The sequence below is a fragment of the Pinus tabuliformis genome, chromosome 1_2, assembly GCF_031772625.1.
Source record: "Pinus tabuliformis cultivar Carrire ecotype Pingquan chromosome 1_2, CPIR1, whole genome shotgun sequence".
NCBI lineage: Eukaryota > Viridiplantae > Streptophyta > Pinopsida > Pinales > Pinaceae > Pinus > Pinus tabuliformis.
The window spans coordinates 719,390,988-719,403,567 of NC_142298.1; the positions used below are offsets into that span (position 1 = coordinate 719,390,988).

General features: G+C 37.1%; 1 pseudogene; it reads left to right on the forward strand.

The window, feature by feature from the left end:
* Window positions 1-5,334: 5,334 nt before the first annotated feature.
* On the forward strand, window positions 5,335-8,439 carry LOC149207767 (protease Do-like 7 pseudogene; annotated as a pseudogene).
* Window positions 8,440-12,580: the final 4,141 nt, after the last annotated feature.

A 12,580-nucleotide genomic window follows, 5' to 3' on the forward strand; every position in this document is an offset into this window, starting at 1 on the left:
TGGGAGCTTGCCATCATTAATTGAATGTATTAAGAAATCATACATGCCAGAGCCTACTTTTGATTTGTTGGAAGAAACTGTTGACATGCAAAGGTTTATTTTGGAATTGCATGGTGAGGGGAAATGCATTGAACAAATTAATGACATTAGCTTCCAACATCAATTTCATATCAAAAAAATTGATGGGAAAACACTAATATGGGACAAGAAGTATTCAACTACTTTCGAATGGGCATCGTCATCAGGTTTGGGATTTTTGAAGTTCATTCCAGGTCATCCAATATTTGCATCAAAAATATTGTTATTACAATGAGTTGGTGAAGTTCATATTGCATGCAGACAGAATAGATATATAAATTATTTTCATTGCGTATAAGAAATTAAAAAATGTATTAGATATACATATGAGTACTTTGACATTGCTGATTCAATTTGGTGGGAGTCATTTCTCAATAATCAAAGTGATATCATTTCAACAACAACAAATGAATATATACCTTTGAAAAATCCATTTATTTGGCCACAAAATGTGTCGAATGAACATGAGGAAATAAAAATTGTTGAACATCAACAATCTCAACGTATTATTAATTCTTCATAGGCAGAGGAACGAGAGATGTATATTGGTTCCAAAAGATCTCATGCACAACGTGAAGCCATGGAAGACTTTTACAGGGGTTCATTACAGGATATTAAGGATGGTTACATGATCGCAATGCAAGCAAATTGAGATCCCAATGGTTATCCATCCTGGGTTGCTAAAGCTATAAAGGTCTTTATAGAAAATGAGGATGTTATAGGTGTTGATGTACATTGGTATGCAACAAATACACACCCATTGAATGGTGTGTATAACCCAGAGATGGTAGTTGACAAAAAAATGGAAGAAAGGGAAAAAGAAAGGGTACAAATATGAATCACCACCGCACAGACATATTAAAATTGGAGGATGTTGACATACTTGTTTATAACTTTAAGTCAACAAAGAGAGGAACTCTTCGCTTCAAGACAGTAGAGATTCTTAAAAAGTTGTTACCAGAAGGAATTGTGTTGATATGGGAGTCTATCGAAACCAGTCGTAGATCTAGAAGAATTTTGAAACCTTAAATGGTGGGCATGCATGTGGACTCAAATGGGGCACTAGTTGATGAAAGAGAAGAATATTGAAAATCTTCGTCAACATCTAGTCACTCATCCAAAGATGTGAATTCTAATGGTGTGCAAGAAACTATGAGTGATTTTGAATAATTGTATAAGATAGTTTATATAACTTATGTTTTCATTGTAGCTTCAGATAAAAAAAAAAAATTCCTTATGGTGTTAAATGAGAAGTTATGAGTCATTTTCATGTTGTTGGATAATATTTCTTAGTTATGATAATTTTTATTTTTTATAATATCTACAATGCAACATTAAATTAGAGATATAATGTATTCTTCATTCAATATAGAAATAATGACATTTGAATTGATTTAGTCATGTAATTTGTTCATAATGTGAGGGTTTTTTAATTTTATGGTTGAAAAAATTCCAATTTCTTTTGTATCTAGCACGTTATGGTTGAAGATATGTTGAATTTATACTTAGGAAAGAAAAATGTTATTCTACCAAAAACATTAGCGTGTTTTTTTTCATTATAAACAACTTTTTTTGGCACATACAAATTCAGTTTTACTATCACTTTTTAAAAATTTTGAAAATTGACCCTAAAAAATCATCATTCTAGTATCATTACTTTTTCATTTTCAAGGTGTTTTTTGCACGAAAATTTCGTTTTCACTGCCATTTTTAAAACATGTTCAAAATTGACCTTAGAAAGAAAACCATCGTTCCAGTATACACACTTTTGGTTTTTAGCACTGTTTTTTATGTTTTTTCAGGGTTTTTTGGCCAGAGTTCCCGTTTTGAGTTTATAGTTCCCGTTTCAAATTTTACATTGTTTTCTGCAAAATTAGTGTAGAAACATACTGCACCTTGACTTCCTTCCTTTGCTTATGAGTAGGAAAAGTCCAAGTCTGTGATTTTCCAATCAGCATAACCTCATCGCAGAAGGGAACAATAATTGTTTTATTACCATTCAAGAAATCCTGCTCTAATATCATGTCAAGAGCGTTCATCTCCTTCACCGTGAAGTCCAATTGACCTTGCCAGTCTTTAATCTGCATAGGCACTTCGTGTGCCAAACCTGCCACTTTAGCTCTTGAGTTCACTGCCTTGACTTCCACATTCGATGGGAAATGTTCATTCAAACTTCTCTTGCTAATCATGTTGTCATGAAGTTATGTGTGGCCCTCTTGTCCAACAGTGCTTGGATGGTCTTGCCATGAACCACTAAGTCTACGAAACCCAGACTATGAATCCATTACTTCTCCATAACTTTAGACTGCATACTTTCATGCTTTCTGCAATCAGCTCTAATACCACTTGTCACACCCCCAATTCTTTTTTTGTAAATTGGCTTTCCTGCAGCATCAGGAAAACACTTAAATTTTTCATTCGTTAACATGTTTCCCGAACTACGGCTGCTACACTGCTTCGATTTACCTGAACGCCTTAGTTTACACCTTGAACGTTACCTTCATTCAGGCCTACACGACTTGCTTTGTAGCCTCACTCGTTGCAACACTTCATTGTGTCAAACCTTCGTTTGGCAGGCCCTCGCTCCACGAGTTGCCCTGACCGCACCTCTGAATGATCCTTCAAACGTTGGGCCCCATCCCCTACCGTGACCTCACATGAAATTTCAGTCGGCGCATGCCCGAATGCCCTACCACGACTTCAAACGACTTCTTGCAACCGCGACCTCGCCCGGCAAGCGCACATGCCTGTGTCGCCCTACTTGTGACTCATCTCCATGTTTAACCTTATTCCTTCCCATTGTGCGGGATTATCTTCCAACCAACCCTTTTCTACCGCAGAGCTAGTATATGTGGAGCTCGCTTACTTATTGTCTCCATTCTCCAACTGTCCGCCGAGTTCTTATATGCTTTATCCAATGTGTGGGGGCGTTTGGCCGACCCACCAAACTCATATAACTCGTGTCGATTTGCCAATGTAACATGTCAGCTTTCCCGTTTTGTTAAGTTGGCTCGTGGGTGGGGCACGCCCTCACCAGACTACTCACCCACTATAAGTTTGCTCGCCAACTCATCGTCCACACCTTGCTCCACCAACTCGTCGAGTCGCTCTTAGCTCATTGCCTGCATCCATGTCTCGCCCTCGCTCACTCGGTGGGCATGCCCATGCCGCCCAACCGTCACCACAACCTGCGAGCATTACACCACCCCATCTCTCTCTCTCTCTCTCTGCCTCTCTCTCTCTCCCCTTTTCCCTCCCTTGAATTTGATCCCATTGTATTGTGTTTAAAAAAGTATCTAAATTTAAAAAACTCATTTTGTTATAAAATATGAAACCTATATTTTGGATCAATGATGTCAAAAAAATACAATAATGAAAAACTTAAAAGAATCATGCACTATATTTCTTCTATTATTGTTAGTCACCTTGCTTTCTCTCATCACTTCCTTAGTTAAGATGTATTTATGGTGGTTCTTAATAATATTATTTAGATTATATAAATTTCACTTCATTATATACTAGCATAGATCCATCTTAAAGAAAGATCTAATATAAGCAGAGAGAGATCCAATTTCTTCACTTGCAAATTTTTTTTATGAGTTTGACATTATTTAAACGTTTTGTATAGTTATTTAATTTTTTTTTAGATATTTGGGTTGACACGAGCAAAATGCAAAATTTCAATGGAGAACACCCTTACACATCATACTAGGCTATAGAATGAGCCTCTCAGCTCAATAAAAATATTCTCCTTTTTAATTTTATTAAGCATCGATTTAATCTCTATGGGAATATTTTTAGTATTCTCATTATTAATTTTATTAAGACCTTGATTTAATTTCTATGGGAATATTTCTATTAGTGGTGAGGATAGATAGTTTGATATATATCAAAGGTAATTATAACCTTTTTGCTTATCGATTTAATTAAAAAATGCTATAAAAATTAATTAAAATAAAATATTTATAAGATATTTTGATTGTGAAATATGTTATCATTATTGGGCATGTGGTATTGATAAGTCATGTTATTGTGACAAAGTCTATTTTCAATTTAATAATATCCATGCTAAAGTGGGGGCGAAAATCCACGGTTGAAAATCTTGTCATATTGCTATAAGATATTTTGATTGTAAAATAAGTTATGTTTTGTTCATATGGTTTTGATTATCCATGGTATTGGCCTACGGTATTGTAATAAATTCTATTCACAAGTTCATAATATCAATGGCAAAGCACGGGTGAATATATGTTTTTGTGCATGTGGTTTTGATTATCCATGGTATTGGCCCATGGTATTGTAATAAACTATATTTACAAGTTAATATTGGAGTTGTCTTTAGTGCGACCTTTTGGAGTTTCCAGTGCCGATAAATGTTGTTTACAAGTTAATATTGGAGTTGTCTTTAGTGTGACCTTTTAGAATTTGAGTGCCGAAATCCATTGGAAAAATGGTAGAGAAATTCTATTGTGCAAGGGTTACCCCTCAAACTTGTGATTTCAATGAATTTGTGCAGAATTTTAGAGAAGTTAGATTGGAAAATTCATAGGAAAAGCTTCCAAAAAGTCACACTAAAGACAACTCAATTAATATTACCCACAGTGGAAGTGAATATCATTGATTAAAAATCTTACTATAATGTTATATAATATTTTGATTGTGAAATAAGTTATGGTTTTTGGCATTTAGTATTGATAAGCCATGGTATTGGCCCATAGTATTGTAACAAAGTCTATATTCGAACACAAGGGATTATATTAGTTTTAACTTTTTATCTATTACTTATTGTTTATTACCTTTAACTTTTTATTAATAAATCCAATATCACTTTTAAATTTTAACTTTTCTTTATTTTTTAATTGACCCTATATTTAAAATGGTTTAAATGTACTTATATTACACCTACACATCTACCTTATAATAACTAGAATGCCCTTTAACCCAATAAAAATTAAATATTAAAAAAAAATATTAAGTGGTTAATAATTAAAATTTATATTAAATCTAAATACATAATTAAATTTACTTAATATTTTTCCCAAAAAGTGCTCTATGAAACGTTATCCTATTTAAAAAGGCCAATGGACGCCACTTTCATTATAATTGACAAAGTTAATTGTATATATAACCCTCACCCGGAAGACATTCACGCATTCTTTGTTCACATCACTAGAGAATCTGCCGGTGAAGGAACCATACAGTACGCAATTACGTGTCTTACAGTCGTGGACTTAAATCTCAAGAAAATTCTTGACAATGGAAGTTGCTGGAGCAGACATGCAGAGTGTTGCAACGGCAGAGAAATGGAGCAAGGCATTACGCAAGGTTTTTAAGGGCGTGGTGGTTTTAACAGTCACTGCCACTCGTGATTTCGATACTGAGAGCGCCGGTGTCTTTAAAGCTACCGGTTTCGTTGTAGATAAGCAACGCGGGCTCATGCTCACGAACCGCCATGTCGTCTGTCCCGGACCTGTTGTGGCCGAGGCTACGTTTCTCAATAACGAGGAGATTCCGGTTTATCCTCTGTATCGTGACCCTGTTCATGATTTTGGATTTTTCCGTTTTGATCCCGCAGCAGTTCGGTTTATGGAAATTGAGGAAATCCCTCTTGCACCAGAGGCTGCAGCTACTGGATTGGAGATCCGGGTGGTGGGTAATGACAGTGGTGACAAGCTTTCGGTTTCTGCAGGAACCCTAGCCCGACTGGATCGACCGGCCCCTGTTTACTCGCCGATTAAGTACAATGACTTCAATACATTTTATATGCAGGCAGCTTCAGGGACAAAAGGAGGCTCAAGCGGGTCGCCGGTAATAAATTGCGAGGCACAAGCAGTTGGATTAAATGCGGGTGGTAGACAAGAAGGTTCTTCTGCATATTATCTTCCATTGGATCGAGTGGTAAGGGCTTTGCAAATTTTACAGAGGTGCAAGGATGAGTCAGACACTCGAACGCATGCAGTCCATATACCTCGAGGGACACTTCAGATGACTCTTCTTCACAAAGGATTCGATGAGGCACGTAGGTTAGGGCTTCAAGGCGAGACTGAAGAATTAGTGAGAAAGGTTTTTCCCGAAGAGACGGGAATTCTGGTTATAGATTCTGTGGTGCCAGGAGGTCCTGCTGACAATCATTTAGAGCCAGGGGATTTACTTGTCAGTGTGAATGATGAGACTGTCACTCATTTCTTGAAGTTGGAGACAATTCTCGATGATAATGTAGGAAAGCCGATAAATTTACATTTTGAGAGGGGTGGTGTTCCTATAAAGATTACTTTGGAGGTCCAGGACTTACATTCTATAACTCCAAACAAATTTTTGGAACTAAGTGATGGCATAATTCATCCTTTATCCTACCAACAGGCTAGGAATTTCTCCTTCAACTGTGGTCTAGTGTATGTTGCACAACCAGGGTACATGTTGTCAAGCGCAGGTGTTCCTTCTCATGCTATCATTAAAAAATTTGCAGGGAAGGAAATTACAAGGGTCGAACAATTTATATCTATTTTGTCAGAATTACATCGAGGATCACGGGTTCCTCTAGAATTTGTGAAACATGGAGATCGTCATCGCACGATGGTTGTCCTTGTAACTATTGACAGGCATGATTGGTACGGAGAACCTCAACTATACACTCGAAATGATGAGAGTGGATTGTGGAAAAGGACGCCTGCATTCTTGCAAATCCCATTTTCAGAAGATGAACAAGTTGGCGGAACGGAAGTGGATTCAACAAAACTCATTACCAGTCCAGGATTGAAAAGTATTGTTAGCAATGTAAATGGTGGGGGTGATATGCCACAATTCCATTCTTTTCTTTCAGACTCTATCAGTATTGACATAAGCAAGGCGAAGAGGAGACGGCTGGATGATCAAGATGAGCCGGGTACAACTCTGGAAATTCAAACCCCATCTTTAGAGGAAGCCATAAAACCAAGCCTTGTCATGGTTGATGTCGATATAACACCATTATTATCAATGATTGATTGTGTGCGGCATAAACCTCTTCCTCAAACCGGGGTGGTGGTCTATCATTCTAAAACAATAGGAATAGTGGCGATTGACAGGAATACAGTTCCCACATCTGTGGCAGATGTCATGTTATCATTTGCTGCATACCAAGCGGAAATCCCTGGGCAGGTTATTTTTCTTCACCCTGTACACAATTATGCATTAGTGGCATATGATCCTGTCGCACTAGGTCCATCGGGTGCTGCAGCTGTACATGCAGCTGTTCTTCTTCCTGAACCTGCTTTGCTTAAAGGTGATGTTGTGCATCTTGTTGGTTTGAGAAAGAGCTTAGAACTTGCATCACGCAAGTGCATTGTCACAAGCCCACAAGTTTCATTGAATATTGCTGTATCTGACATTCCCCGTTATAGAGCAATGAACATGGACGTAATCGAATTAGAGGCACATTTAGGGAATTTATTTGCTGGAGTATTAGTCGATGATCATGGAAGGCTTCGGGCATTATGGGCTGGCTTCTACAGTCCCGACAGATATAATAATCCGGTTGTGAGTGGAATTCCAATTTATGCTGTCAGCCAGATTTTAGAGAGGATTATTCACGGATCTGCAGGTTTACCTTTGCTTGTTAACGGAATGAAAATCTCTATGCCCATTGTCCGCATTTTAGAGGTTGAACTTTGTACAACCTTACTTTCAAAGGCGCGCAGCTTTGGGTTAAGTGACAAATGGATTAGTGATTTAGCAAACAAAGATCCTCTGAGACAGCAGGTGTTGCAAGTCAAGTGTTGTTTTGCCGGATCACGAGCAGCAGGTACGCTGGAGGCTGGTGACATGCTGTTGGCCATAGATGGGAACCTGGTTACCAATTATCGGGATGTTGAGAATGCTTGCCAGCTGGTTGAAGAGAGCAAGGATGAGCAAGGTGATCTAAGACTTACAATTTTCCGGCAGGGTAAGGAGATTGAAGTTCTTGTGGGCACAGATGTAAGAAGTGGGCTTCAAGTCACGCACATCGTAAGTTGGTGCGGCTATACTGTACAGGAGACAAACTCAGCTGTCCGCTCGTTGGGATTTTGGCCTCCCGAAGGTAACGGTGTATACCTGTCGGGATATAATTTGGGATGCCCCGCTGATAGGTATGCAGATCATACTGAGGATTGGATTGTTCAAGTAAATGATAAACCGACGCCTGATTTGCAGACCTTTGTAAATGTAATAAAAGAGTTGGAACACGGTGAATTTGTTCGTGTTAAGATATTGAATTTAGATGGAAAACGCCATGTTTTTTCTTTGAAGCAAGACTTGCATTACTGGCCGACGTGGGAACTTAAATTTGACAAAGAAACGGCAACATGGATTCGAACAACCATTAAATCGATCTCTAAGAGCTAAGAGCATGATCTCTTAGAGCATCTCATGTCCCAAATAGAATGATCAAATTTTCATACACGGAGATGCAAAGAGCATTATGAACTGGATCACGGATTTTACACTTTTCAGTCTTTCCTATATTTTTTACCTGGATGAGGTGTATTAATTTTTTTTAGAAAATTGTCAGCCCATTACATTCACCAATATATAAAGAACAGAATAGAGCCATAAATTTTTTTCAACTAGATGCGGTGTATTAAAATTTTGATAAATAATTGGCAGCGCATTAAGTTCACTCATATATAAAGAACAGAACAGAACCAGTAAGATCTTCCTTTAAAAATGGCATCGACTAAGATCTAGCTGAGTATGACTTAGCTATATATGCAGATATATCAATTCCATAGAGGAAATCTTTTTTTATAATTTTTCATGGTTTTTTAATGATATGACACACTTATGTATGCTGGATCCATCAATCTTTTGATGGCTTTATATGATTTTGTATAACTGGAGGTGAGGATTATGAATATATTTTTGTCTCAGATATAATATAGATGATAGTAGAAAGATACTAATTGTTATAGACTTAAAATCTGAAAACAGATGACTTTGTTTGGAAAACTTTAATGAATGTATTCTTTTATTATTAATGAAAGAATTTTTTTTAAGATTGCAACTCTAATGTTTACCTGGTCAACTATGTATATTTGGTTCCCCACTTTTAAAATCATGGAGCTACGTCTTTATTTCCTTTGTCAACTATATATTTTTGGTTCCCCACTTTGGAAAATATGCAGTTACGTCCTGGTTCGTCACTGCTTTGTTTTTTTTAATGCTTCTGTATTATGTATATAAAACGGATAGTACAATTGGCGTGGTTTTTCAGTCTGTCTTGCAAAAATAACAAAAAAAAACATTCATTATCTTCTTTTCCTTACAACAGTATTGCCATATCTTCTATTTTCTAAACTTCCATAATCTAAGAGTTATTAGCTATATTCCAATACCAAAAAAAAAAAACAAAAAAAAATGATTCTTTACAATAAATTATGTTCCTTGAATCTCGAAATAATAACCAGCATTATGTCTCCTACCAGGATAATAAATCTGCAGTCTAGTTCTGCTCCCTATATATGTGATTGAAATAGATGTGATAGAATGTGCTTATAAACGTCTTTATGTGCTTCATCTAATTGGTTAATATAGAAGGATGGAAACTGTTATGTCATTTGACCCAGTTTATGATTCATTTTCAACACCATAGATCTCTATGTGCTCCAATCCCAACCATTTCTCTGCAATCAATACTCCACATATTGCAATAATCTCTACTTTGCTATTTGTGCCTTGACCCCATTCCCACCAAAAGTGAAAGTATTTACTAGGATTTATAGCTATGTATGCACTGCAATCACATTTCCTCCTACAGCTTGCACCATCAAAGAAACCCACAAAATATTTTTGCTAGTGTCTCTTATGATAATTTTAGGTTTACTACCATTTTTTGCTAGTCCAAACTCCTTGCAGTATGCAGCAGTTTTAAATGAACTCTTACCTTTGTTGCACCCAGGTACACTAATTTGGCTCCTCTGTCCAACTCGTCTGATAACGTGTGCATCATTGTCTTCATTGCATCTAGACTAGCAACATACTGATGCATAGTGTTTGCGCTAATCACAAAGTTTTCGTTGGTGGCTATGTGCGTCAACTTATCAATGTATGTGTCTAGATCCAGTCAAATTTGATTCTTTGTCTTGGCCTCAGTGAGTGTCCCAATAGATGGGATCACATGTGCATGCACAACAACACCCATGCATGTGAAGCCTGTAAACTGTTGATGAGCTGAGGGAGTTCCTCATAGTTTCGAATTTGACTCTGGATGCATGCAAATGTTCACAGAAGTAAAGTAGACAACACTCACACAAGACAAAGCACAAAAAGCGATAGAAATGTTGCAAAAGAGATGTAAAGCGAACTTACCCAGAAATAGTTAAGCAGAATGTGCCAAAGACTCCTAGATGTGTTGTGGGATGTCAGAGCTCCATGATCGATGTGTAGAATGAGCTCTACAATTTCGAATAAATAAGTTTGAGGCTCATGACGTGCATGCCAAAAATCTAGGAAAAAGCGACACTTGTAGGGAAGTTTCTAAAACAATCTTTGCATGTAACCTACAACTGCTAAAAATATACCCCTAAAATCTAGGGATGCTTTTTGCATGTTCCTTTTTCTATTTCAGGAAAAGAAACCCATGCATGAAAATCAAGTCTGTTGGGTCCCGGAGGGAACCGTCAACCTAAAAGAACATGCAACAGCTTGAAGCCTTGAAGGAAATTTTTTGCAGTTTCTGGGCTGAGCTAACCTGGATGTCCCTGAGGGCTTGTGCAATTTCTGGGGTCAGCAGGTGACTGTCTCCCAAAATTACGCAATTTCTAGGATGAGGCCTAGTGTCGGGCCATATTGCATAATTCCCTGTGGGAAGCCTGTGTGACTATTCTGTACAATTTTGGAGCTCAGTGGGTTGCTCAAGAGATTTGTGTAATTACTAGAGGGAAGGCTGGTTCCCCTCTAGAATTGCGCAATTTCTGTTGGAAAGGTTGGTTCCCCTGTAGAATTATGAAATTTTCTAAGGGAGCTGTTGAGCTACCAAATAACCTAATTCTTGGATGGAAGCCTATGAAGGGAGTGAATCAAGCTGACATGCACAGGCTGTCAAGCCATTGAAAATTAGCTAAAGCCTATGTACTTGACAGCGAAAGGCATGCTGCTAAGGATGGTTGGTAGGGAGGCTCCAAAACGAATCTAAGGAAAAAAATTGGAGGGTAGTTGTAGCCGCTACAATAGTGTTATAAATTTACTAGACTGGATTAATATGAGATGTGTGAAATATACCCTTGCACTATGATAACTAGGGGAGGCGTTGGAAACATAGTTTTGATCCATTTTGTGGAAGATTTTGGGATCTAGCTTTGGTTGTTCACCCAAGGTTTCATGATGATTTATGAAGTCTCAAGCGTGGGAGAGACATTGGGCCTTCATTTTGAGGTCTTTACTACTATCATAAGTGTGATTTTTTCCCTTTCTACTCGCTCTTAGAGCATATTATCATTCTTCTTTTGTCACAATCACTTGCATTATGGTCATCACATGCTGATGAGGCATGATGTTGTTAAATTCAACATGTTTACTTTAATTTTAATGAGTTATTTGAGCTATGTCTTTGTTCTTCTATTATGAGTGTTGAATCATGTAACCTAGAAAATATCTAATAACCCAAATCATTAGTTGTCATATCTATGCACCCCTAGGGTGATATATGCCACATGGCTTTTGTTGGTAGGTGAGTTGAGATGGATCAATGTTGGTGTTTCAAGATGTCTCCTAGGTGGCTTGAGATGGCTTCCATGTTAGACAAGGAATGCACCAACTCACACTTAGTGCTCCAGTCCAATGCAAAGTGCAATTGCATACAACATAGTAACAATTGAATATTCAGCCAACTTCGAGGTTTTGGAAAGTGGCATGCATATTTTTATGCATGCCCTGTCATGAAAATATCATATGCCGACATACAAGTATTTACCCATGTCAGTGAGAGTTGTATTTGTTAATGGGATTATGCTCTACTCTTTTGATGGACTGTAATTAGTTAACAATTCCATGTCCTTAGGAGCTATACATGCTTCAATACACCCTCCCCTATATTATATAACTTGTATCAAAATCAAAGGTTAAAGGTCAATATTAGTCAAGGAAACAATCAATCTATGTATTGTAGAGTTGTTCATATCATCCAATATGTTGGTATATATTGTACTTTGATGACCAAACATATGTGGATCCGTGTTGTTGAATGTGTTTATAATTATAATGTTAATCTATGTATTCCCTTTTTAATATAAATGATGTTATTCTATGTTTTATTTCTTAATAAAGTACTTATACTATAGTTTTCCTTTGTAGCACAAATTAGTAGGTAGGGCCCTCTACTTGGTTTGTGTTGCAAATTCATTTATTTCTTAGTTAGGTTAGCTAATTAGACATATTCGTATTTCTATTAATGTTTCACAAATCAATATTTTAATTCACTATCATTTTAGTTGTTGAACTTTCATATGTCTTTGATTGCAAAAGTGTGGATTCCCTATGGAGGTTAGGC